Source organism: Ammospiza caudacuta, chromosome Z (assembly GCF_027887145.1).
Source record: "Ammospiza caudacuta isolate bAmmCau1 chromosome Z, bAmmCau1.pri, whole genome shotgun sequence".
In the NCBI taxonomy this organism is placed as follows: Eukaryota; Metazoa; Chordata; class Aves; order Passeriformes; family Passerellidae; genus Ammospiza; species Ammospiza caudacuta.
The window spans coordinates 76,417,607-76,444,926 of NC_080632.1; the positions used below are offsets into that span (position 1 = coordinate 76,417,607).

Consider the following 27,320-nt stretch of genomic DNA (forward strand, 5'->3'; position numbering starts at 1 on the left):
GCATTGTCTCTGTTGAAAAAGGGGAAAGATCCTGTCAACTGCACACTGTAGCCCCCACTACCAAATCTTTGCCATGCAAACACATACAGCAGTATGATTCTTAATGATCATATAGCATGATTTTGAATAGCAATATGGTTTTGGAAGGGAGTATTAATTTCTATTTCATAATGGTATTAATATACTTACTGGAAAACAGTCTTAAGGAAGAGTTTTCTTCTAATATAGCCATATATTAGAAGAATTGAGTAGCCAGCCATTCTACTACAGTGATGCTTATGATTAAATATCACTTGGAGGCACTGCCATCAGTGGCCATCAGCATGCCATGTACATTAGGCCAAGTTCATATCTGAATGAAGTTAAAAGGAATATCATCATGATTGCACAGTTCTGCCTCCTACATATTACATACTTTATTGATTTAACATACATATCCTCATCTGTTACAATTTCTGATTGATTTAGGGAGCAAACAACTCAATGGAGTGCTAATATTTTTTCATTTGAAGAGCATAAAATATAAGAATACAAGGCAGTACATAAAACACTTTTACAGCTGATGCTCATAAGACAGTCATGTAAGTCAGAAATACAGTAATGTTTGTGTTTAGTGTCTTTTAAAAAGCTCTATCTGCCCTACAAAAATGGATGAGACCATTTCCTAGAATGTAGTAAGAAATTAATCTGTTTGAGATATAAATAAGTAGGAGACAAGTCCTTTGAAAGCCTGTTTTTGTAACCACCTCTTTTTCTATTTGTCTTTTCAGACAATGTGAGATTCTCTTGGACATACTGTGTTAATTAGATGTAGGGTTTTGTGGAAATGCATTCTGGTTTAGAAATGCAAATAGGCTTTCTGTAATGATACAAATATCCAGTAAGAAATGACTTGTTGTATGATAGTGTAACTTCACATACAGATCAGAGAAAGGAAAACATTTAAGCTCTAAAAAGGTTGTCTGGTTTCTCATTTAACTACCAATACAGAGAGACCATGTTATTGGATAAATACTACTTTTTGTTCATGGCATAACTGTTTCTCAATTACACCTTGGGTTGTTAACTCAGTGTTTATATATATTAAACATCAACCAAGCTGTTGTGATACAAAATAATTTAGTCAAAAATTTTAGTCGGGAAGAATTGTATGGTCCTTTCATTAATGTTCTTACAAGAAAACTTATTTCTAGAAAATAAATAGAGTTCATGGTTTTTCTCCTTCTCTGCGTGATTAAATTGGTCAGTAGGAACTTTTGGCATAGAACTATGAGAAATAATAAATTTAAATACAAGTATAGGATGCAATCTGCATTTCTTCCACTATGTTCCAATTTTGTTTTGATAATAACCATAATTAAACTATGTTCCAGCTGCAAGAGAATGAGACACTCAGTGAAGGCATCCATGAAAGCTATGGGTTTGTTACAAATACACAATTAAAAGAAATAGGAACATTTCATGAATTTCTTGAGGAGGTAGATAAGTATTCAAGCATGGCTTAATAAAGTAGAAAGCTGTCACATCATACAATGATCCCAGCCTAGAATTAACATATAAACTCAACTGAACAGAAGAATTACCTTGTACAGAAAAATTTACAGACATTTATAAGGCAAGGGATACAAGCCTGAATTAGCATATGATACAGTTAATATACAATCTGTACTAAAAAATGCATCAAAGTGTTTTGTATATATATTGAACATGTAAGACTAGGATGATTCCTGAAAAGCGGCTGTCAGTGATGACAGCTACATTCCTTATAGTTATATAAATTCTGGAGATGTGTTTATAATTTCATTTTATTTCAAAACAAACAAAAAATAGAAATAACTGCTATAAAAGTAAACTACTTGCTTAATTCATTTGTTCATTCAGGCCTCATAAAATTTTCAGTTTTCCTCAACACTGTTAGCGATAGTTGGGTCTCTGAATTGTCCCTCACCTACTAGGAGCCCCATTTTCTCTATTATACCAAAAAAGATCATGAGTTGCACTCGCTGCAGACTTGAGCAAGTGTGGTAGTAGATGGAATATTTTTCACTAGTTGATGGACAACTTTTATGCAAGATGTGCGCTCACTCCTGGCAGAAGTCCTGCATGTGACAGTCACATGACAGGCTCACCCAGACAGTGCCAGGTCCTCCAGGACCAAGGAGCCTCCCTCCTTGGCTCCTGTCAGCCTCCACCATCAGTTCCACCTGTTGAGGTGCTGAGGTGATGACTGAGGTGACAGCTGTGATCCTGAGCCTTGTCATGGCTGCCTGGCTCCTGGAGCTGTGCCTGCTTACCAGTGTGGTCCGTGCACATGGAGGTCACACCAACTGAGATCCCTCTGGGAGCATCCCCTGCATGTTAATGCAAAGATCAGCAGCTGCTCTCAGGCTCAAAGGACGAGGGATTTCTGAAACAAGTGGCAGTCTCACACATCCCAAGAAAAGAAGTACAAGAATAAAGTACCCTAAGTGGAGACTGCTGTCACGGGATGAAGATGGGTTACAGTGTCACACAGCCCTGGCTGCCACAGTGGTTGTGTTTTTCTGTGAGAGGCACAAAGGATATGTGGAGAACACTCATAAATATAATGACTGGAAATGTGGTACATGTGAAGAACAGAACTTGCAAATAAACCAGCATCAGTACATTGTGGCTATGACCAAAAGTCCAGGAACAGGAAGGAATGTATTTTTGATGACATGAAATGCATGCAGTGCTCTGGACCTGCTGGCCAAGGAGCACTTCTGGGCAAACAAGAACCATTGTTAGGCCTTTCTCAGATCATTGGCTACAGGATGATCACCATTGTGCTAAGGACATCCTGGTCCTCTGGGTCCTTTCTGTACTTTTTGGGTGAGCTTTCTATGTGTTGAGAAGGCCAGGACTTTAGAGGCACACTGCTTGTGTGAGAGGAACTGAGCAGCTGTGGCACCTGCTATGTCTTCTCCTATATGACAGATGTCCTGAAAGTACATTTTGTCTTTAGAGAAAGACACATCAGATGGTTTTGGCAGCTGCTTCTTCAGAGGAGGTCATTCTTGAGAAAGCAGACAGCAGCATAAAAAAATATTCTTCCCTCTGTAGTTCCCTAGTTTCTAATTTTGTTTCTTAGAGTATTTCTACATTTAAAAACAGAGTTGCCCTCTTTCCATTCTTGATTTCCTCTGCTGCCTTTTTTTTTTTTTTTCTTGAATTGCTGAGAGGGTGAGGAATGGCAGGGACAAACTGCCACAAGCCCTCAACAGTGACTCTTCAAGAAAGGCTGGGTGGTTTTGTTAGGTAAGGTCAGTGTGAGAGCTAAAACCAGACTGCAGTCTTCTCTCTGTATTCCTCTGAAGTAAATGCTCCTCACTACCTGACATGCTCCTTTTCACATTTTTCCCACCTGTAAACCTCTTTCCTGAAACCTTGTGGATTTCTTTGACTGGTTCTTCCAACTTTTATCTTTTTTTCCTGCCTTTCGTCTGATTCTACATGCCTCCTGTTCTGCATAAATGTCGGAACTCTGATGGAGCTCCAATGCAGAATAACTTCAGATTATTGCAGTTATACTGATACAAATGTCATTACAGTGAAAATAAAGTTAGGCCCTTGTACTCTTAATTTACTAAATTTTGCTTTCCTTAAATGACCTGTTGGTGTTATGGGCTGTTTTTTAGACTTTAGTAGATTATTTTAACAAATTCAAAGCCTACTAACTCTTCTCAATTGATCAGACTCTAGAAACAAAATTATTATGCTTCTAGATCAGCCACAGAGGAATTTTTCTCTGTTGATGGCTGGGCAATTTAAAATCCTAACCTAAACCAGATTTCTGAAGTTGATACATCAGTTATATGAGATGGGATGAGTCAAGCTGATAATACCCTCAGAGACTGGCCAAGATGTATTCCAGAAGTAGTTGTGCTTTTTTATACTCTACTGAAAGTGTGCTTCAATTTTTCATGCTCCAGTGGTTAGTATCCTTTTAGTTTACTGTCTGTTTTTATGTGTGTTCTGTTTCTACCTGCTGTTTTTGCTCCAGCATTGTTCATTAGTCTAAACTGCTATTGCACTTTTCCAGTGCTTACTCTCTTTCATATTTATAGACATACATTACCTTTATAGGGACAAGTAAGTGCCTGTTCCATTTTCTGTCTCAACGTTTACTTTGTCACACTAACCCAGCCAAGTTCTGTCAGTCATCTTTTAATTGATAGGCTTTAGAGCCTTTACATCGTCTGGGTGACCTTTCTTTTCTTCTGTCCTAATTTGAAAGACCATCTTGAATGTTAGTGACCTATATTTTGTGCATATAAGATTTTACTACTACCTTAAAATATTCACCTTAATCCAGCTCCTAGGATCAGAGTTGTCTTGTCTTGGCCGTATTCCACCAGAGGCTGAGTGTACTTGTATTGACTTGTCTGACTGGCTTAAATATTGCTAGCAGTGTAGCCACAGGGACACAGTGTTCATTAAAAGCTGAAAAAGCTAACTCAAAATCATGGGGAAATATTTAAGAGCTACCTCACTCTGCTCTGCCTGCTGCCACAGTTACCAGGGCTGCATTACGTCAGCTGGCTATGACCTGTATAGTGCAGGTATAAATGTCTCAAGTTATCATTTTTACTGATCCCAGTGTTGGTTCTTCACTATCACCCCTCATCTGTCACTACTAATCTATTAGTGAGTGATTTACTTTTTGTTCTGTTTTCTCCATCATCCAGACTCTAGGGCTATAAAGCCTGTTATGATTACAGGTGAAACTGTACATGCAGACCCTAACAATAAATCCTTCTCTTACAGAAATTTTTATAGTGATGGTAGTACTTCTTGCTCACCTTCATTTTGTAAGTTTCCTCCCCAGACAAATCTTAGCTTTCTCTTCTTTGTTGTGATCTGCTTGTGTTTAGCAGAGTCAAACAGATGGAGAAATAAGGCAACTGGGCATTGTCTGCTACATAACTGGTTAAATATGAATTAGGTTCTACCTTGTGTTCCTTTTCTTATTTTTAAGGTAATAAGATCTATTCAAGCACCTATTCCCTGTTTATCAGGAGCAATTTTATCCCTTTCAACTCAGAGAGTCACTGGTAGAATTTGCTCAGAGCTGGCTGAATGCTATGAACATGCGATAAATTTTAGGGCTCATCAGCTCATCAGCTGAGTCTTTTCTGCTACCCATACATTCTGTTCCTAGCATTTGTCTGATGTCAGAGTGAGCCTGTTCAGAAGTTTACAAATAAAAAGAGAAAAAAAAATAAAGTAATTGTTTTCCAGTACCAGCTGAGCTTCCTATACTGTCTGAGCTTGGAGTCAAAAGGATAGCACAGCACACATGATGGGAGCAGTGCAAGTGGAGGTGCAGTCTGACACTGATCTGAGCAGCAGCTGGTGCTTAGCACAGCCAAACCCCATTCAAGGAGCTCACCTAAGTTTTATAAATTCTGTGTGGATAGATCACAAGGCACATACTCCTCACCTGAAAACACTTTCCAAGAAACACAAATGTTTGACAAGACACTGTTCCTATGATTAAGTTGTTTTGAATGATCTGCAAAATGTCCATTTGGTCACAAGGTGTGAGCAATGCTGACCTTGACTGGAGAGGCTTGACTCCAGTAACAACTTAGCATCCACACCCCTTAAATCTCCTTTCACTATGAAAAAGAGACTTCTTGCTCAGTCTTCTTATTTAAAGAAATCTTCACTATACATACACACATTTCATTTTATATTCAGTTCACTGGCTTGAATTCAGAGAAGATAAAAATGTGATCAGTGAAAGCATTTAAAAGAATTTGTAAAAATGTTTTAAGTAGAGAGAGATGACTACTGAATAGTTATGTTAGTAAAATTCACAGCATTATTGCATAATAGCTCTCAAAACTACAAAAGAAGACTTTTTTTTACTTTTGTTTAATCAGCTTTTTGATGTAAAGCCAACACCTTTTACTCTGTTGTAAAAAAAAAAAAAATCTGCTACTCTAAAATATAAAACATGAACTACTGGTACACAAAAACCCTTATGGATGCAGTTTATGTTGAAGCGGTATTAGGTTTCCCTCAGAAAAAAAATAAAAAATCATGGGCAATAAACATTCAAAAGGAATCACAACAACCTGTAGAGTATGTAGCTGATGCTCCCAATTATTCTTTTTCTGTTGCTGCATTCCTACACTCCAGAGTGCACCTCTCACCTTTACAGCCATCACACTACAAACATTGCTTGCACTGAAGAGAATCACTGTTTTGCCTGAAGCAAGGAACATAAGTGTTGCAAAACTGACTCCTCCTCTAATGGGGTGAGCATGTACAAGTACACAGAGTTGTATTTCTCCCAGAGCTGCCAGGCTGAATATTTTGCAGTCAGAGCTGTGAAGCTTACAGGCTTTTGCTTTGTTTTTCTTTCTTTTGGGTCTTTCCTCCTCTTTCTTTCTGGATTTTTTTCTTCTTTAAATATATAAGAAACACTTTCAAACGCTGGATTTTCAAGTCCTTTTTTAGGAAGCATTCATGAGCTGGCATGGGTCAACATACATTTCATTACCAGGCAAAAGTAAGTACTGCAGTTAAATCTGTTCCTACTGTATGTTTACCTTCTTGTAAAGGGTTTGGTGTTGTATGAAGGACAGAGTAAACTGTAGTTCTGTTAGCAGAAATTAAAAACTTACAGAAATAGGCAAAATCAGTTTAATATGGTATGGTAAATATAATGTGGCTCACATTCTAAGAAAGAAAAAAAAAAGGATTTCTATTTGTAAATCAGTGATCTCTCTTTTAAAATACTGATATAAGCTGTAGAAACAGAGATGCCACTCCTTCTGTATGTTTTTTTTAAGTGACACTTGGACTGTGTTTATTATTTCAAAGCATTTTTAATCCACTGGGTAGTACTAATCTCATAATATTTCATAATATATCAATATACTACATTATATTGATTCATATTTTATGTTCACTAAATATACCTTATTTTTGTTATTCATTAATAAAAACATCCCCTTGGAACTCCTGTAACTACCATCATATCTTCCACTATCTGATGTTCCTAGTAATTATTTCATTCTTCCTGTGCTACACTCTCTTGTGTCTGCACATACATTCACTGGTTATCAGATTCTGTTTTGTGTTATTATCTTCTGAATGTGTTGGTATTGGCACAGACTGGCAGTGAAAGGCTGAAGAGAAATGGGTCTCAGAGAGAACGGAGAGAAAAGCTGGTGAATGAGCAAGTCATAAAGGAAATTATGTGCTTTGATCCAAAGAGCCCCTTTTTAGCCAGTTTCCCCTGCATTTTATTGAAACACTGTACCGTCAACATCTGTAATATATTCACTATTCCAACAGTCACCTGGGAATGCATTAATACCCTGGGAATGAATACGGTTTCCCGTGCTGTGAGTTCCCTCTAGAGAGCGCAGCAGCCTGCCAGACAGTTGTGTGGATTCTGTGTCCGCGTTACCAGCGTAAGATTTCTGCTGCAGAAATGCTCTGCTGCAGCTATCAGTCTTCTCTTTTGAGACTTGGCTTGCTTTTGTCGAGCTGCGCTAGGCACTCTCCCAAGGCAGGCAGATGGATTGGCCAAGCAGCGAGCAAGTTTAGCAACAAGTAATGCTTGCACGCCCGCCTAGGGAAAGCAGCCATTTACCACGTGCGCGTTTCGCAGCTCCGAGCATCCACAGCGAGCCTGCAGCGTGAGGGCTCCTCTGTCTCCTGTGACAAAGTGCAGCCCAGTTAAAGCCCTGCACAAGGACTAAATCCGTGGAGCACGCAGACCGTGGAGGGAAACAAAATCTGGAGACATGCAGTTAGCATAAAGCCGACTGCAGTTATCATAAAGCCAGCAAGAAGCAAAAAGGCTGATAGGTAATCCTGGTATTTTGCTGTTGTTGTTAAAATTGATCTGGAAACCTGCCAGACTAAATTTTTTATGTCAAAGGTGTGATGGGCAGGTTTTCCAGTGGACTGAGTTGAGTAGGATCAGTCAGTCTGAGAATTACCATCTTTATTTTTCAGAAGGGGGTTAAAGTTTTTCAGCTATTTACATTGTATTATCATCATGTTTTGTTGCTCAGCAAAATATACCTTTTTAATGTGTCAAATTTATGGCTCCGTCTGCAATTACCACCTCTAGCAAGTAAAATTCAGTTATCAGATACAGGGGACAAAGGGGGCTTTTGAAAGATCTGGCCTTCATTTAGAGACTGTAGAAGTTTGACTTCCACACAATCCTTATGGCAGTGGAGCAAATAGAGTTCAGCAACTTCGTTCAGCTGTATCACTATTTGAATTGAAATCTCTATCCTCCCAGGTTGTTTTCTTCTCCAGAATCAGACACAGGTTAATTACAGGCTCAGCGCTAGAAATGCTTTTGTTCCTACTACCATCCATTTGTCTTGTTTGAAACTAATATTCTGGTATTTCCAGACACTCAAATTTATAAACTCTGTATTTTCTATATGTTCACATGCCCACCTGTACATATCAATACATTTTTTTATTCTTCAGGCAGGACTTTTTGGTTTTGTCACGAGCTCTTGCTATGTAATACCCTTCTTTCAAAGTTTTCTGTTCCTCCCAGAAAAGCTTTCTGTGGCTTCAGCACCGCTTTTGTTTCCCATTTATTTCTTCAGTACAGCTGCCTTTCAGAGAGGTTGTAGGGTTGCTTCACAAGGTAAGATCAAAGGGCAGCTCAGCCTATACCCAAAGTTCTTGGTTGTACTCTTAAATTGGACTAATCTAATGCTCTAACAACTTCACTTACAAAGACTTTCTCACTGAGCTTTTCCAGACTGTTCTCCTACAGGTTTGGGGGGATGCCTTGTTTGGTCTCCACTCTTGTTTACCTGTGATTGCTATCACATTTCTCCTTAGCTTAGCTCTGAATTTAAAATCTTCTGTCTGTGAGTCTGTACTTAGGCTGCATGGGCAGTTAGGCTAAATTTAGTTGGTCAACCTTGAGGTTGATCTCAAATTTTTTTGAAGTGTCAGCCCATGTTATTTTAATATAATTTATTCATTGGTCAGATGTACCTATTTTGCAGTCTTCACTCTCACCCTAGGTTATCATTGTGGATTAATTTAATTAAACATTATGAAGTCATGGGTGCACAGTTTTTTACAAGCAATAATGAGAGAAGGAAGGTTTCTAACTGTTGGCCCTTCTATCTTTTATATGCCTGGTCTCACTGAAGTGGTGACCTTGCTCTCAGACCTTGCTTTATCTATCATAGACAGATACAGGTTGGTAATGGTTCTATTTAACATGAACTTTAATCCTTCTAAAAACCTGTCATGTCCAACAGGCTATATTTACAACCACTTTTTAGCCCTAAAACTTTTAAACTTCCAGTAGGGCGCTGGTAATTCGCCTGTTCAGAGCATATACCTGCCTAGTGCAGCTGTGGCTCTGCCTAAATCTTCCTGTACTGCATGTACAGCACACCTAGCAGAAGCATATGACCAAGCAGGCAGAGTTGTTCTCCTGCTGCACTCTAAATAGTCAATTAAAAATGAGAAAGAATGAACATTCAAAATAAATGTTAAAATATCTTTGCTGTTCAGGATTGCATTTAGGTTGAGTCCTATTGCCATTGTATGTAATAGATTAGATGATCATTATGATCCCTCTAGATTTACAGATAATGATCTCTGAAAAGATCTCATTCAGGATATTTGTTACATCTGATATGATTAGTTTTCCTTGTCTTAAGAAATTTTCTAATCTCCTGAATTTCAAACCCCTTACAACCTGAAGTAACCCAAGCTTTTTGGCATGGCAATTCTCTTTCCAAATTCATTTTTCCCTCAGGGCAAAGTCATTCCATATTAACAGTGCTTTTAAATTGTCACATTTCCACTTCTGGTGAACATGTGATACATTACATTCCCTGTGAGCAAGTATGTACTGGTCCATAAAAAGACTCAATGAACTTGGCGCCGATAATTTGTGAAAACTTTCAGACCTCTAACTGGAGCAAGAACAATTAGGGGCAATCATGATATAAAAAATGGAGGGTTCAGAATTCACAACAGATCATCTGTTTGATGAATAGCACATTTTGGATGCTGCTGTATGGTGTGACCCTTCTTTCTTGGACGAAGGAGGAGATGGTCTTTGGAAAAGCAAAGATGACTTGTAGCCAAATCTACATCTGCTCTCAGCCTCATCCAAAAATTGGATTGCTGCTGTTGCTCTTTCTTCACCCCTACACATTGGCTGGTTAATCCTGAGAGTTCAACAAAGCCAATCCAAAAAGAGTAGGCTTTTCTTTAAAAAGATTCCTTTTGCCTAATCGTGATGCAAAGAGAAAATAAAGAACAATTCACTTCAGTGATTATAGGGCAAATTCTACCTACCTTATGAAAGGTAGGTGGATCATGATTTTGTGAATACAGAATAAAAATGGGGAAAAATAAGATATGTATTTTCAAAATAAAAATTAGTCTTTGAAACATTAATATATAAATTATTTAGATGCAAGTGTTAACTAAACTACCTTGTTTAACTAAACAGGTTCAGTGGTAAAGTCTGGGCATCTGAAGTTAGAATTTTCAGGTGGCCCCTTTGTTTTAAGTAACAATATAAAGGACTTTTTTTGTTGTCTAGATAAGGTAATTGGGTATGATCATACTATTTTTGTCCCAGTATGAGGAAGACAAAAAATAGTTTCCTGTTTATTTGTCACTCAAAGGGTATCTTCTAATCTTCTCTTCAGGAAAAGCCCTACCTCACGTGCCTTGTGTCATCTCTGTATTCTAAGCATCATAAATTTGCCTAAAATAAGTAATGCCAAATTACCCCAATCTCCCTGTAATTATTACTGCTGTATGTTAAAATAGTATTTATAAGTTCACTCCCCATATAGATACATATAACAGTATATTATTATGTACTGTGTCGTAGTTATTTTGTGTACAGTACCTCTCTTCATTCCGTGTTTGAGTGGCAGCAGTGTAGATTTCTGTTGTGATTTACACAAACGAGGGGAGAAGAGATAAGGCTACAAGCCAGGGAGATGTCATTGGTCTCAATTAAAGAGCAACTTTGGTGCCAGTTGGTGCAGGCTCCATTGCTCCAACTCCTGCTGGAAGACCTGACCCTCAAAAGTCTCCTGACCACTGTCAGCAGAAGCCCTTCTCTCCATTCCAGCCTTACAGCCCGCTTAGCTTAGAAATGTATCAGATCCATGAGGCCTTGTCCTCCCTTTGTCCACAAGAGTCACCAATTTGTCATGGTTGTGGCTGTACCCTGTGTGATCTCTGAACTTCTTGTACTTGCTGAAAACTTTGCCTTTTTCTTTGCTACAGAAGTATGTCAAAGGCCCTCATAGATAGACACACCTGTGTGTATTTTTGTGTCTTTACAAAGACACAGGTGAAAGTGTATGAAGTGTGTAAATGTATGTTCATACATAGTTATACTTCTTTATACTATACTAGGATTTTATTTTTAAAGAGGGTGTATGAAATTGTTTAGTAAGAGATAATGAAATTAAATGAGAATTTAATGTTAACATAGAGAAAGTAAAATAAAAGGAAAGTACAGTTAAATGGGTTGGGAGTATGCCGGAGGCAGCGGGGGAAATGACAAGATCTGAATGTGCATTGGACAGAGGGGTGAGCCTGTGAAGCTGTCCAGGAAGCTGCCACCCAGCCCCAGGTCATCCAAACAACAGACCAGAGCTGTGAATCTGACCAAGAGGCCCTCCTCTTCTAGCTTCAAACCAACCAGCTCACCTTGGGGCTGTCCTGCAGCTTTCTCCTATTCTAGAAAATATAGTTAATATTGCTTACTAAAGTTGAAGACCAGAAGTAAAATACAAATTCAGGGGAGCATGTTTGTAGGGACACCTACCTCCCAAAATGTTTTCTTAAAAGACCATGTGTCTTCAAGAGGAGATGGTTGGGCTGGGATTATGAAAACAAAAATTTGTGTAAGGGGAGGTGAGGCAACTCTTGTCTATATCTCAGTGTTCTAACTTGTAATACCATGACAGGGATTATGCTCCATGTATTCCCTTTTCCATATGTTGATGTGGAGTCCATAGCACTTCCTGAAAACACAATCCTGGCTGAATACACAAAAGACACAATTTTTCTGTTAGTTGTTTTTATTCTTGCTTAGAACCACAGGGTTTAAAAAAGGTAAAACAGCCAAAAAACACAGCTTTGAAATAAAGGAAATGGTGACAATAGGAGACAGATCACCACAGTGATCAATTAATGAGTAATGTTTCATTGATCATGACTTAAATGTTGCCTAATTTGTTTTTCTGTGTGCATGTAGTAGCAGAATGTTGATAGACTGTAGCCTCTGTTGAAAGATATTTTCTGTGTTCCTGGAGAACTGGAAATCTTTGGGAGTCTAAGGCCCTTTTCTGAAACAAGCAGTACTGTTATCTGAACATGAAACAGGTGGTCTCATGTCTTGTAAATCAAGACTCACAATATACATATGTCTTGTGAAAAAGTCCTTTAGAAGTAACAGGTATTTATTGGCTATTCTAAGCACAATAATAACAGCATTAAGCTCATTTTAATGGTGGTGAACATATTATCCATGTGTGCCTGGACTGTGTATCTGAAAGGCAGAATGGGTTCTCAAGGAGCTGAAGCTTTTATAACCATTTTTCCAGCCTCAGTAATTACAGACCAGGGAGGGAATGGATGTTCTTAAATCAGCCTTCACACAAGCTGTTAAATTAAAATAATTTTCACATCTTTGTTATTAGTAATGAGGTAAATGCTTCTGTCACAGATTGTTTCAACACGGCGCTCAAAACCTAGACACAGGGATGTTTTGGTGCACCGTTACCGTGTGCTACATTGGTGTTGTATTGGAGTTTATAATAAAGGACTATAACCACAGCTTCTTCGTTACTTGCCAGAGTCAGAAGTGTGTGAAGGATCCAAGCTGTGCAAGGAATTGGAAAACCATGTCTGGTAATTGATGTAAAATTAGAGTAAATATACCTCCACTCGGAAAAGAAGGCCATGAGGATGTTTGGGAGAAAAGAAATATTTGACAGTGGTTATGAACAGATGTTCACAGATATTAGTTGAAACTGTGAGAAATGGTCAGAGGTACTGCTTAGTAGACTACAGTCACCAAGGTATTAAGGGACATTCTATTCCAATGAGCTTTAAAAAGTGAACGCTCCTGAGGACAAAATTTAAAAGTTTCTAGCAGGAAAAAGATGAGGGAAGAAACAGCTATTTATAAAGGAGTGTTGCTTGCCCTAGAAATTTAACAGCTGGATAAAAGCCTCTCCAGTTCATGACATTTAGCAGTTGGAGCCAGAATGGGACAAAAAGGATGGTAAACTGCGGTTTTCACATCATGCTCCCCAACGAACCTTACACCAAAATATCCCCACAAAATACCAGTTTGAACTTTACCAAACAGCTATTCAAAGCCCCTGGAAACCATCAGGCCAGTGGGAGGTGAGGTTAGCAGAAATACAATACCCAGACAGCTGGAATAATATTAATAGTGCTGCAGGGTAAGACATGGCATTATTCTTTGCAGCAAGTCCATTATTCATCAATATGCATATTGCTGGAATGTATAAACACTTAGTAGCTTCAACAACAGAGCTTTAACTGTTGACCAGCCATGGATCTGGTCTTCAGTCCTGCAATTAGGAAAGCAAAGCTTAAAATGGATTAAAATTCTTGTATTTGTCATATAGCCAGGAAGCTAGCATGGTTTTTGGAAGCTTCTCCTGGGGTTGCCAGTGACAGTTTGACTTTTCATTGATATGCCTGGAAGGTTTTGATTTCCATCTACCTCTACACAAAACAATGTTGAATACCAGCTGGTTTGAGATTTATTAGTCACATTCTTATGGTGAGTTCTGGAAAATGGTAATAGCAATGAGCTCATTGCATCAACACAGTACAAACTGCATTACGTGCCAGTAAACCAACCTCATATTGATAGAGGAAGCATTGAAATAAATGCAAATTAAAGCAATCAAGTCTTATTTCACAGTGGAAAAGAGGTTGTGAATTTTATCTGATGACCTGGAAGGTTCTGGTGTTTTAACAAAGCCACCATATAGTAAAGAATGAGTAGTAAAGGGAATAGCAAAATAATCAAAAGGACCCCTCCTTGAAAACAAATTATTAAACATCCCAACTTGACTAGGCACTTTATTCTACAGTTTCTTTTCAAAAGCGATATAATTTTTCTCAAAGAGTTTGGGAGTTATTAAGCCACATGTTAAAAGCATGGCTAAAACCATGGCCAGAGATGTGATCAGATGTCTCCCAGGCAGCTGTGGCCAAGTTGAAGTCTGGCAAAGCAGGAGGTCTCTGGGGTTGTTGAGAGACACGTCACAGCCCTGAAGGGCTGTCCTTTCTCAAGCCCCTTTAAAGGAAAAGGGTGGGTAGTGCTCTGGCATTCCAGCCAACAGAAGAAGAATAGTAAACTCTACTGAGCACTGGGAAAAACCAAGAAATACAGAGGAACATGGCCCATTCTACCACTAGAAAAGGAGATATATTTTAACAAGGCTGCTTTTTGTTCATGGCTGCTCCAAATAATGTACTAAACCCATCCTGGATTCATCTGAAGTTGCCCCAATGCAAGCAGGCATCCCAAAGAGCTTGTTCCTTGAGATGCCATTACTCTCAGCTGTAACATAATTTTCCCCCTGGACTAGAGTGGGAAAATTTGTGTAGATCTGAACAACTGTGCTGGATCTTTGCTGCAAAATTGTTGAAGAGTGAGCCTGATGAATTATGTGTTGAGCACTTTCAGCCATGGCTGATAGGTTGGGAGTCATCTTGAGTTTATAAATCCAGTCTGCTAATAAGGTATAGGTGACCTCGAATCTGCCTTCAGGAGTTCATCTTCTGTCTGAACAGGACCCATGTTCACTGCTGCACCATGTTCAGGGGAGGCCTTTGGGTAAGTGTACTCCCCTGCCCTTGTCATTGTCACACTGGGTCATTGAGATTTGTTTGAGAAATTTAATCACATCTATCATTTAACCAATGGATTTTCTCTTTTGAGGAAAACCCATTGCGAACTCTCCTTAGTGCCCCTGCACATGTTCCTATAAAGCTGAATTTCTGTTCTGGTTTTCCATTTTAATAGGCAGCATTGTCTCTGTCTTGTGGCACAGCACAGGATCCAAAGACTGACCAAGTCACACTGTGCAATAATGTTGTTGGGGTTTCATGGGTCGTGTTAACGCGTGGTTGTGTATCTGTTTGTTCTTCTAATTTTTCTTTTCCTATTCATATTTAAACTTTATAATTGATACCTCTTATTAAGTAAAAAGTATAAATTTGCAAGTATAAATTCATTTATAAAGTCCATGCATTTATAAATACTTATGAACACCTTACTCTATATATTTTAGAATCACCATAAGGGATTAGACCTGCCGTAGAAGAAGGTGGGCACAGCACCTTTCCTGTCCTACCTTGTGTGAAACTGTCTTGACCCTAGAATCTAAAAGAAATCAGGGGAAAAGGAATGCAAAATGTTTTTTTTAGACAACAGAAGACATGGCCAGCAGTTTGTATAGCCTGTTAGCAATTAGTATCTTCTGTGCAGATTTTTAACAGATCTTTTTTTAGCTGTACCCTCTCTATGTTGATCACTTGATTATAAACTGCTCTAAGACACTGAAATAAATCCATTGCATGTAGCATAGAGATAAGTAACAGCAACACAGGTTCCCACTGAAATGAAATATTCTGAAAAGAAAGTGCTCTGGTTTCCTTCTACAGAAGGTAACAAGATTCAAGGACAGAAGAGCAGTAGTGATGACATATATCTGTGCTTCAGGCAGGCTTTCAAGACAATTTCTTGAAATTTTCATAAATTAGCTATAAACCCATAGTCTATATAAAATCACTGTGTAGGATGTCCAGTACTTGGAAAATAATTTATAACTGGTTATCAGTGGGTCTCTGTCTGAGCAAAGGGCTTGGTGTTGCAAAGATCTTTGGTGTGGCAAATGATCTATATGTCATTAGTGACATGGATAGCATTATACCCATTGTACTAGGTAGTGGTGAAAGGAGAGGGACTTCAGCTTAGTGGAAAAGAAGAAGAGAAAAAAGTTATTTTTATATTATGATTGCTGTATGGTTTCTGATAGATAAAAACTTGCTTAGTAGAAATAAGGCTAAGGTGCTGCTAAGGTGAAACACAGATACACAACTGCACAAATACACAACTGAGGTAACAAGGGTTGAGGAAGGTAGTTGGTGTTGTGAGAGACTGGATTGCTAGTGATTAATGTCTCAAACAATGCAGGTGCTGTAAGAGACTGGATTGTTGGTGCTAACAGCTCAAACAGTTGGCTGAGTGCTTTGCTAGTGATGCACAGAATGCAGAGGGGTGTGATGCTTGGGGATAGAAGCTGGATTTCCAGATAATGCAAGAGGCTGATAAAAGACAAATCCTGAGAGGGGCCACAAGTCCTTCTTATCACGCCAATGTCCTCCTTTAAATAATGATTCAGCTGTGAAAACTCCTTTCCAAAGTACCAGGACAGCCACGTGTAGGCTGAAGGTGGTATTCGTCTTGGCTGATGGGCTATTATGGGTCACGATTGATTCAACTGCAATGGTAAGAGACAGCTGCAACATTTTAGAAGAGGCCAAAGACTCATGACATGTCCCGTGATCCAGTGTTGCATCATCCAGGGGAGGTACAGGGGGTGTTTCCACATAGCCTCAACATGATATAAAACCCATAGACCTGTTGTTTTTTGGGTTCTTTCCCTCCACCACTTGATGGATACAGTCTGCCGCCATCACCTCTACAAGACTGCAGCCACTGAGAAGACCAGAAGAAGAGAACCAATGGGACATCGTTGGAACCTATGGAGTGGTGATAATTTTTCTACTTGATCTGTTTCTCTGCAACTTTCTTTCTCCCCTTTCTCCTTTTTTTGCCCCATTTTCTCTCTCTGTCTCCCTCACATTTACTGTTTAATAAAAGCTGTACTGTTGACTTCAGAATATGGTCTCATTTACACCTTAATTTGGGCAGAGGGTCCTCTCTAATAATTTTAATAATCAGATTTGAACAGGTATATATGAGGGGTTTAACAGTGTAAAAGAAGAACAGGAGTCAAAAACATCATCCTGCTGTGCAAAAAGTAAATACCTTGTCATAATTTAGAAATGGGAGTGTGGTTGAGAGATTTTTCTCTTATTCCCTTCAATATTTTCAAGGCATCAGCTAAAATATTTTGTATTTCAGAGGCACAGTGCTTTAAAAAAAATAGATGGGGAATCTGCAGCAGAGTAAGAAGATTCAGAGATCTGGAGAATGTGGCATATGAGAAAATTAATCAAGCCTGCTACATTTAAATATTAAGAGAAGATATATTTGAAGTGTTCAAAGTACTTTCTGAGCTCTGCAGAGAGAGAAGCAGTTTGTTGTTCTGTTGCTTTTAGGCTGCAAAAGAAGTACTTGGGTTAAGTTGTAGCATGTAATATCTATAGAATAGATATTAAGATAATTTCATTAATATAAATATTATATCAGTAGTCTACATTGCCTAAGGAGGTTTCAGAAATTCCCCTAATTGGGTAAATTAAGCAAATGTAAGGAATTCTATTGGCATTGTTGATCCCTCCTTGGTGCTCTTGGGTTCTAGATGACCTCCTGAAACCTCTTCTAGTCTGAATTACTGAGAAGCTTTTATGCATGAGATTGTTAGGTTTCACATTCTTTGAAAAGGGAAATATATCTTTGATGTTTGTATTGTACCCATCAAAGCAATTAGATCTTGAGACTCTGGTCGTATAAACTGTACAGTAATAATGATATCTAAGTAGCATGTTGTAACTGTAAAACTGTGATTTCCTGTGCTGTCAGTGATGTGGTGGGTTGATCTTGGCTGGCTGCCAGGTGCCCACCTAAGCCATGCTGTCTCTCCCCTCCTCAGCTGGGTAGGGGAGAGAAAATAACAGCAGGCTCATGGGTAAAGATAAGAACAGGGAGAGAATCATTCATCAGCTACCATCATGGGCAGTTCAGGTAAATTAATTCATTGCTTAATAGCATTAGAGTAGAAAAATGAGAATACTAATGAGAGAACAAATCTAAAAGAAAAAATTTCTCTATTTCGTTCTGCTTCTTAGGCTCAACTCTAGTCTTTATTTCTCTATTTTCTCCCGAGTGATGCAGGGGAACAAGGGATGGAGTTTGCGGTCAGCTCATCACACATTCTCTCTGCTGCTCCTTCTTTCTTATGCTCTTTGCCAGCTCCAGCAAGGTGTCCCTCCCATGGCAGACAGTCCTCCATGTGCTTCTCTAATGTGAGTGCTTCCCATGGGCTGCAGTTTGGGTCTCCTCCACAGGGTACAGTCCCTCAGGATCAGGCTGCTCCACTGTGGGCCCACACTGGGGCCACAGCTCCTGCCAGGAGCCTGCTCCAGTGAGGGGCTGCTCTCTGCACAGGCCACAGCTCCTGCCAGGAGCCTGCTCCAGTGAGGGGCTGCTCTCTGCACAGGCCACAGCTCCTGCCAGGAGCCTGCTCCAGCACGGGCTTCCCATGGGGTCCCAGCCTCCTTCAGGCACACCCAGCTGCTCTGCTGTGGCTCCTCCAGGGGCTGCAGGAACAGCTGCCTCGCCATTCACTGCCCTCAGTACCTGCAGAGTTGTTGCTCTCACATGCTCTCATTCCTCTCCCTGGCTGGAGGTGTCTGCAGAGTTGTTCCCTCTTTATAAACATTTTACCAAAGGTGCTCCTGCCGTCACTGACCCATGGCCAGGACTGGGTCCATCCTCAATCCATCTGGCATTGGCTCTGTTGGACACGGGGAAAGATCCTGGCAGCTGCTCATCCCCTGTAGCCACTCTGCTACAAACCCTTGCCATGCAAACCTAATACAACTATATTTCAGAATTACCTGGCATCATTCAAACTGTCTGGCTTATCTGAACTTTGTTGGAAACTGTGGCAGTAACTGGTATCGGTAAAAATCTTTTTTTTGTGTGTTTCTTTATGTTTTCTTAGTACATTATCTGTACTATGAATGAACCATGATAACCTCTAGTTTATTATTTTAATATGTTCTTGTCACTGTAGTCACGAACAAAATTCAAGTCTAGAATGATTGTTATCTGTATCACATTTGTGGGGCCTTTGGTGTATCCTTTCAAAGTGCTGAGAAGGAGGTGCTCAGCTGATTAGTAAGGGGTATCCCATTGAATTCAAGAGTGTCATGATGTCCAATCTGTTATGAAATGTTTTCCTTAAAATTAAATTTTTAGGCGCTCTTTCAGACTCTGTTTAACTGCTAAGAATCTATTTGCAGTATAATCTTTATGAGCCGCTGCTACTGGTAGCCATAGTCCAGAAGAAATTACAACAAGGCTTTATGTTGAAGAACTGTAAAACAAAAACTTTGCAAACCAGAGCAGTTTGGAGCAGATAGCATATGGAAGTGGGAAGCTATTTACAGTACACTGTGATGTTACACAACAGTTTTTGGAAGGAAATGTGGAAAAGAGTCTTTCATTAACTAAAACTGTAAGGGGAATTGGCTACATTACACAATGCGAAAAACCGGCATGTATTAGCCCCAGTGGAGAGTTATATTAATGCAATAATACTGATTTAAATGCTCAAGTGAATTGATTCAGAACTAGCTGGTTTACATGTGAATGGCACTGATGGTGATAGGTAGAGAGGCCAGAAATATTTTTTGTTTCAGGCACAAGAAATCTGAATATTATTTCACAGCAACAGTATAACTCAAGGGTGAAGCTGATGAGTAAAGAGGTGCTTTTAAAGCAGATGGTGTTTTATGACACTCAGGTCTTTTGAAAGCATCACCTGACCCCATAAAAAGCATGAAGGGGATAGTGCAGCTATTGAATTAGTGTGTTTAATACCTGGTTTGATAAAGAAATTCCGAACTCAGTTACAAGGTATTTTCATTTTTTTAAACAAGCATGGAGGCCTGTTTAAATGATTTTATTATTCTTCTAAGATATAACTCTTTTCTTTTTAAAACAAACTTCCATGATTCGTTGTCTCGTCCTTGTAGTTCTTAATATAATTTTTAACCAAAAATTTTAGCCAAAGTAATTGAGAAACTAGGGCATTCATTTTCATGGATTTTTAGAGATTCAGCTCTAGGTCCTTGCTTTCTTTCAAATTTAACTTATATCTTTAATAATCTATATTTTAGTTGATTTATCTTATCCACTAGAATAAAGGTACTATGATATAGTATTTTTCAAATTTGAAAGAAATCTGAATAGGTATTCTGGAATCATTTCACTTCACATCACCAAGCAGTTAACAGGTGTTAATATCTAATATTAATGAAAATGAAATTCTTTCATTTCTTCTGTCAGTACCTTCACTCTTCATAAATAATACAGTGTTAACAGTAGCAAGGACCCTGGCTGTCCAGTATCACAGATTAATATTTCCGCTGCGGTAGTGTGTTCAGCATTTTGCTCTCTGGCTCATTTAATGTGTAATAGCTCTTCAAGGAGGAATAGTTCAAAAAGGCCAAGTTGAGATGCAAAAGTTGAGGCTTGTCCATAACTCAATACTAATGGCATTGGATGGGGTTTGAGAGATGATCAGAGGATCCTGGGACTTTTTAATCTAATCATGCCTCTTCTTGCTGGGGACTGTGAGGCAGGTCCTGCAAAGAGTGGTAAATCAAGGGTGGACATAGATAATTAGTTGTGTCTGACTTCATTTCTGCAGTGCATTCTGTTACAGGCAAGGAGTAAAATTTATTTAATTTAGGAGGGACAGATTGTTTTGCTGCTGTATTGTAGAAAATTAACTATAATGGACTCTTTGCATCTCAAGAAGAGCTGGATTCCTCTCTAAGGTTTTTAGGAGTGAGATAAGCTAGAGATGGGGCCCAGAGATTAATTAAAGTCATAGTATATTATGAAAGTAGGACAAGCATTGTTGTGAACATCTGGGAGGAACAGGGAAGGAAATAAAAAAAGATTTTTTTTTAAATTACATTCAGGTAGCTTTGAGAAATTGTTACAAAGGAAAGCAGTCCAGAAAGCCTGGGTTATAGAAGTGGACATGTCTCAGAGATTTTTATTCCTGATAAAAATTGGGTAGTCTAAGTCGGAGGGATGGAAGCAACAAGGCACCACCAGAAGGGTTTTGGAAGATGGCTAATGCATAGTGAGGAGTATTTTCAGTTTTCTTTTTGTGAAATGAAGGGACAGTACAAAAGTACTTTTTCAGGGCAGTACAGAATTGTTGAAGGCAAAACTTTGATGAAGCAACTTAGATTGTTTTCAAAGATGCAGGGTCACAATACTTCAGAGGACCTCCCATTCAAGTGTTCATATGTGATATAGAAGATTAACTAATGCACCATCAAAACAAGATATATTTTCTTATAAAAACTGGAGACAACTATTTCAGCAAAGCTGAAAGGAAGACTTGCATTCAGGTTCTTGATCTGAGTTAAGAAACAGAAGGTCTTGAGCTTGGATTTTCTAGAATCTAATATTATGCTGTTTGAATATTTGGAAAAATGTTCTTTCCTAAACGAAACAAACTTGTAATGATCTTTATTTTCCTTCTTCAAAGCTGAATCTATAAAAGAATAGTGAGAGCACTGCTTCAAGTTGCAGCCCTGCCAAAGAATCTCACTTCTCTACATCTGTTAACAGCTGTTTCTCCCATGCAGAGCTCAGGTTTGAGTTTCATTCCACAGTATCCTAAAATACAACTCTGAGTGGTCCAATGCCAAAGGGCTGAAACAGTATACAAACTGACAGATCAGTGTACATCAAATGCACCACTCACTGTCACAGAATCACAGAATCAATCAATTAGGTTGGAAAAGACCTCTGAGATCATTGAGTCTGTAGCAGGACATCTTGCACCCACAACAAGAGCTTATCTCTTGTTTGTTAACTGGTCAGATAACTCAAACAGGACAAACTGTCTTGTAGTGAGGTATTCTGGCACCACGGGGTTAATGGTGATGTGGCATCTCCCAAGTGCCCATAAACATCTTACTGTCAGAGAGAGATCTGGAAGATAAGTTGGATTTCTGACTGAACAACACCTCACTTTACAAACGATAAAAGCTACACCAAAACTTTCACAAAGCAGAAATATTCTACTCATTCCCTGGAAATGTGTGGAGTTTCTTGTCTGAGCAGGGATGCCTGCTTTGCAGTTACTCCTCTGGAGGTTGAGTGAAGGTATCTGTGTACATTACTGATATTTTCGTGGTATGTTACATTTGTCCCCTAGTCAACACTATTTCTTTTTCTAGCTTTTATATAGGTGCCCCCTTAATGTTGTGCACACTTTTATGTTATGCTGTAATCTATTAGTAGTTCATTTTAATTTTCTACTTTGAACTAACTCTGATTAAGATCTTTTGTCTGGTATCTACAGTCTGTTTAATAAATAATTTATTTTGTAAATAGACCTGATTTACCATCCCTAAAACTTGCATGCCAGAGTGATTTCTTAAATTTAAGCGGTTGCCAGAAATCTGAAGCTAAGGCAGGGCTTGTCTGAAGCTCCCTCTCATCCTGTGACAGAGTCCAACCTGTGACCCAACACCACCGTGTCAACCAGACCTTGGCACTGAGTGCCACATTCAGTCTTTCCTTAAACACCTGCAGTGACGGTGGCACCCTATGTTCCTGGGCAGTCCATTTTACTATCTAATCACATTTCTGTAAAGAATTTCTTTGTAGCATTTGACCTAAACCTCATCTGGAACAGCTTTAGACTATGTCCTCTTGATTTGTCAGCAGTTTCCTGGTTGAAGATGCTGACCCCCACCTGGGTTACACCTTCCTTTCAGGAAGCTGTCGAGAGTGGTAAGGTCTCCCCTGGGCCTCCTCTTCTCCAGGCTGAGCACCACCAGCTCCCACAGCTGGTTCCGACAGGATATGTGTTCCAAACCCTTCCCCAGCTCCATTGCCCTTCTCCATCACTGCTGAGCAGATCCTGGAAGCACAGGAGTGGTGAACACCTGCTTGCTGTTTCCTGACTCGTGTAAAAATTAATTTACAAGTTCAGACTAGGATTCTGAAATGCTCCAGAAGGAGGAGGAAAGTAGCTCTTTTTCCTCCTTTTTCTTGTCCCTGCAGTGCAGGCTCAGATAAGCAGCTGCATTGGTGTTCATCATTGTGTTGAAGAATTAAACCCCTAGCACTTGGAGAGAGGTCACTGTAACCTTCACTCCTTATGTAAACTGTGTCTGAGTTGAGGACTGTTACCCTGTTGCTGGGGAGTTGCTGCCTTGGTTCCAACTGCTGGTAGTAAATAGTGCTTAACACAAACCTGAAATTTTCACTTTCTATATATGAGGAGTCCCAACTTTATGTGGATTGTGCATCCAAAGACAGGTAGTCTAGACTGTATGGACTAGATTCTACAAATAGAAGATAATTTTTGCTGTGTCTGTAGGACTTTTTCCCCTCAGATAATTTTTTCCACCTGACCTTAAAACTTTCTTTTTCTGGCTATGGAAAGACCAATTGCCACAGCTTAAGACACAACACCACGTTCCCAATTTTTTTTCTTCTTCAACTTTGGTCTTGTTATCCCATTGCATGGGAATCCTTACTGCTACTTGAGAAAAGTTGCTCTTTATGTCTTTAGTTGATTTTAAGACTCCCTGCAAAATCTCTCTATGATTCCCTTAATTAAGATCTGTGTTCCCAGCTCATGGAGGAGTGTGTGGCTGTTCCCTGTGATTCTGGTAGCTGAGCCAAAGGTCAGCCAGGTTTAGAAGCTCTTTGGCTTTGTGATGGACCCTTTTTACAACTCTTGCCTAGTAAATTCACGGAAGTCTGGTTATGTCATCACAGTTGTACTAGGATTCACAGCATCAACTATTTTCATTCAAAGAGGTATGAGAGATTATTGTTGGACGTAATAACCAATAGTCATGAGTACCTGAAAAGATGTCTTTACAGTATTTCCACTCTTGTTTTTCTTTTCAGCTCACTGTTGTCAAGAGACTGCTGCTTACTAGGTTCAACAGGTCACTTAACTGTGTAGGGACAACCTTAATGGATATGAACAATCCATTTTCTATTTGAACAGGCATAATTTAATAGTACGTTGATAGCAGGCAGTAAAAAACTAGTTTTTCATTTGCTTTAACATTTTACCTTTTAGCTACATCCTGATAGCCAAACCAAAACTTCACAGGTATTATCCTTCGTGTTTGCTTGAAAAAAATTGGATTTAAGTGTTATTGCAAAAGTGTTCAAACTATTTCCACTTTCTCCCTTGTTCTTTGACTGATACTCATCTGATCTGTTCAAGGAGATAAAAAACCGAAGTTTTTGTTCCTTGAACGGATTCACTGCAGATTTATGGGAATACTGTAAATTATGCTAAGAGAAGTACCTGGAGTTTATTGGTCACAGTGCTGAAATTAGTCAAAGAGCCGTACCATATAAACTGGCTTAACTTTTCAGCATCATCAGAAAAGACTAGAAGAAAATTCCCCCCTACTACAAAATGTTAACTTTTTTTTTTCCCCATAGATTGACATCTGTAATTTTGGAGTAGGCTGAAGCTTATTTTAACATTCACTGTCTGTAGAGAGAAGTTTCTTGTGAAAGTTGATGATGTCTATTAGCTCTGCTGACCCCCTAGAGGTTAGAGCTGGAGTCATTCTGCATGTTGAAATCCTGTGCCCTATTTTGCTTTACACCTCATACCATGATTTAGGTGTTTTCATCTGTTCTAATCCAAATAAGGAAAAAGTTAATATTATATTGTTTTATGAGAATAGCTTCAGACTGGTATAACTAGAATGATTGCCTCTCCTTCGCTCAAAATCTCTGATATCTTTCCTAACTAATAATCTCAATCCTGTTGTGCTGCCAGAATAAAATAAGCACCTATATTATTTAATCAGCCTCTTGAATGTGGAGCAGTCAGTGTCCAGTGACTGATGACTGGCAGCTCATTAGCTCCCCTATTAGCTGCCTTATGGGAAAAATTAAAAGAGATTAAATCAACAAATTAAGGAGTTTGTTGCCATTTATTCATTTCTGTATTTCAGCTGCATGATTTTTATGAGTTAGTTATTTACTTTTACTTGCAATTCACATCCTCCTACTATTGTCACTAGTGTGGGTTAAGCTGAAACTAGAAACACTTTAGTAAATCAGTGTCATGCAAAGAACAATTTCATCAGGTTTGATAAAGCATTGGTGGACTAAAAACTCCCTCTGGTCTCCTCAGTTTTGCTGCTTTCTCCCTGGGAAGCCTCCCGTGTTTAGCTTGGTGGGAGGCTGTCTGTCTTGGTGGGAGTCTGTCTTTCCAAGCACCATGAGACCAGGCCCAGGTGTCCTGGCTGGCAGGCCGGGCTGCTGATCTGGCAGTGCAGTGCTGCTCAGCTGCAGAGCAGCGTAAGGGTTTGTCCTGGCTTTGGTGAGGCCTAAACCCCACATGAGCGTTTCCCAGTAAGGGTTAGTCCTGGCTTTGTTTGGGCCCAAAGCCCCCGTGAGCGTTTCCCAGTAAGGGTTAGTCCTGGCTTTGCTGGGGCCCAAAGCCCACATGAGTGTTTCCCAGTAAGGGTTAGTCCTGGCTTTGCTGGGGCCCAAAGCCCACATGAGCGTTTCCCAGTAAGGGTTAGTCCTGGCTTTGTTTGGGCCCAAAGCCCCCATGAGCATTTCCCACTAAGGGTTAGTCCTGGCTTTGGTGGGGCCCAAAGCCCACATGAGCGTTTCCCAGTAAGGGTTAGTCCTGGCTTTGTTTGGGCCCAAAGCCCCCGTGAGCGTTTCCCAGTAAGGGTTAGTCCTGGCTTTGGTGGGGCCCAAAGCCCACATGAGCGTTTCCCAGTAAGGGTTAGTCCTGGCTTTGCTGGGGCCCAAAGCCCCCATGAGCATTTCCCACTAAGGGTTAGTCCTGGCTTTGCTGGGGCCCAAGCCCACATGAGTGTTTCCCAGTAAGGGTTAGTCCTGGCTTTGCTGGGGCCCAAAGCCCACATGAGCGTTTCCCAGTAAGGGTTAGTCCTGGCTTTGCTGGGGCCCAAAGCCCACATGAGCGTTTCCCAGTAAGGGTTAGTCCTGGCTTTGGTGGGGCCCAAAGCCCACATGAGCGTTTCCCAGTAAGGGTTAGTCCTGGCTTTGGTGGGGCCCAAAGCCTGCATGAGCGTTTCCCAGTAGCTGGGACACAAACACAATGCAGGGCAGCAGCCACAGGCCTGCCAAGCAAGTGTTCCCTGTGGGGCTGATGATGTGTGTGCCCCTCTCTGCCTTTTGTTTCCTTGCTGCCTTGGTCCCCAGCTGTGCTGAAGGGATTTGCCTTAAGAAGTTGGTCATGTTTTCTTGGGTTTTTTTCTTTAGAGAATCTGTTAATGCAAACATTCTGGGGCATTTTACAAAGCAAATCTCTTACCCTGTAATGCATCAACTGAAGTCAAGTGGCATGACTTGCACTGAAGCTCTCTTCCATGCTGCCTAAAATAGAAGGCCAGAGTTAAAAATATGTAGACTGTGTTTCTCTGTGTTGGTTTTACTGTCAAACAGAGGCTATATCTTTGTGCAGCTAGTTGAAGAATGCCACAGGCAAGGTGCATGATACAGCGAACCACTATGACAGCAAAAGATGTAGATTATGGGTGCAGAGAAAGTGCAGATTGTTCAAAAGTCCAGTCAAAGCTAAGGACAGAGATCCCCTGGAAGTATTCTGAAATAATGCTGATTTACAAGTATGCTTTCTGCTAGAAAACTATTCACTTACATAATCCTAAATCTCTAAAGTTTAAAAATACCCTGACACTTTTACAACTGACCAGAATTCAAAAATAAGTTTGATGAGAAGAATGTATATTTAAACAACTGCATTGTTCTTTGAAAAAAGATATATCATGGTGACTCTTACAAGCTAGCTCTGAGGGCTGATCTTGTTCTATAGAGAACAATAAAACAATTATAGAGAAAAACAAAATGAAAAATCATTCTATCCTGAGGATTTTTTAGTGTTCTTAAAATTTTCAACTGGATATGTTTATGAGAAATAACTGATTTGTTTTTTAATTTAAGTATATTTAAGACTTTTTAGTAGAAAAAAAATTGCTTTTCACAAGCTTTTAAGGGGGCTTAGCACTAGTAAAGTTTCATCTTGTCTGTGTCCTTGAGTGGTTTCAAATATACATTGTTGTTTCTGTATTACATTCTCTAATCCTCTCAGCTCCCACAAAAATTGGACATGATCAAGCAGGCAGAAGCATTAGATGTAGGTGTAGTTCTTTTGAGTTCAAGAACACAGACAAGCCGATTTTTTTTTTTTTTTTCAGAATCAGGCTTTGCTGGATCAGAATATGTTACAGGATCTAATGCAGAATAGCTGAAATTTAGA

General features: G+C 39.5%; 1 protein-coding gene across 1 annotated transcript in view; it reads left to right on the plus strand.

Annotated features, from left to right (window-relative positions):
- Window positions 1–27,320, plus strand: part of PRLR (prolactin receptor) — a 126,181-nt gene that overhangs the window by 38,818 nt on the left and 60,043 nt on the right. The window lies entirely within an intron of this gene.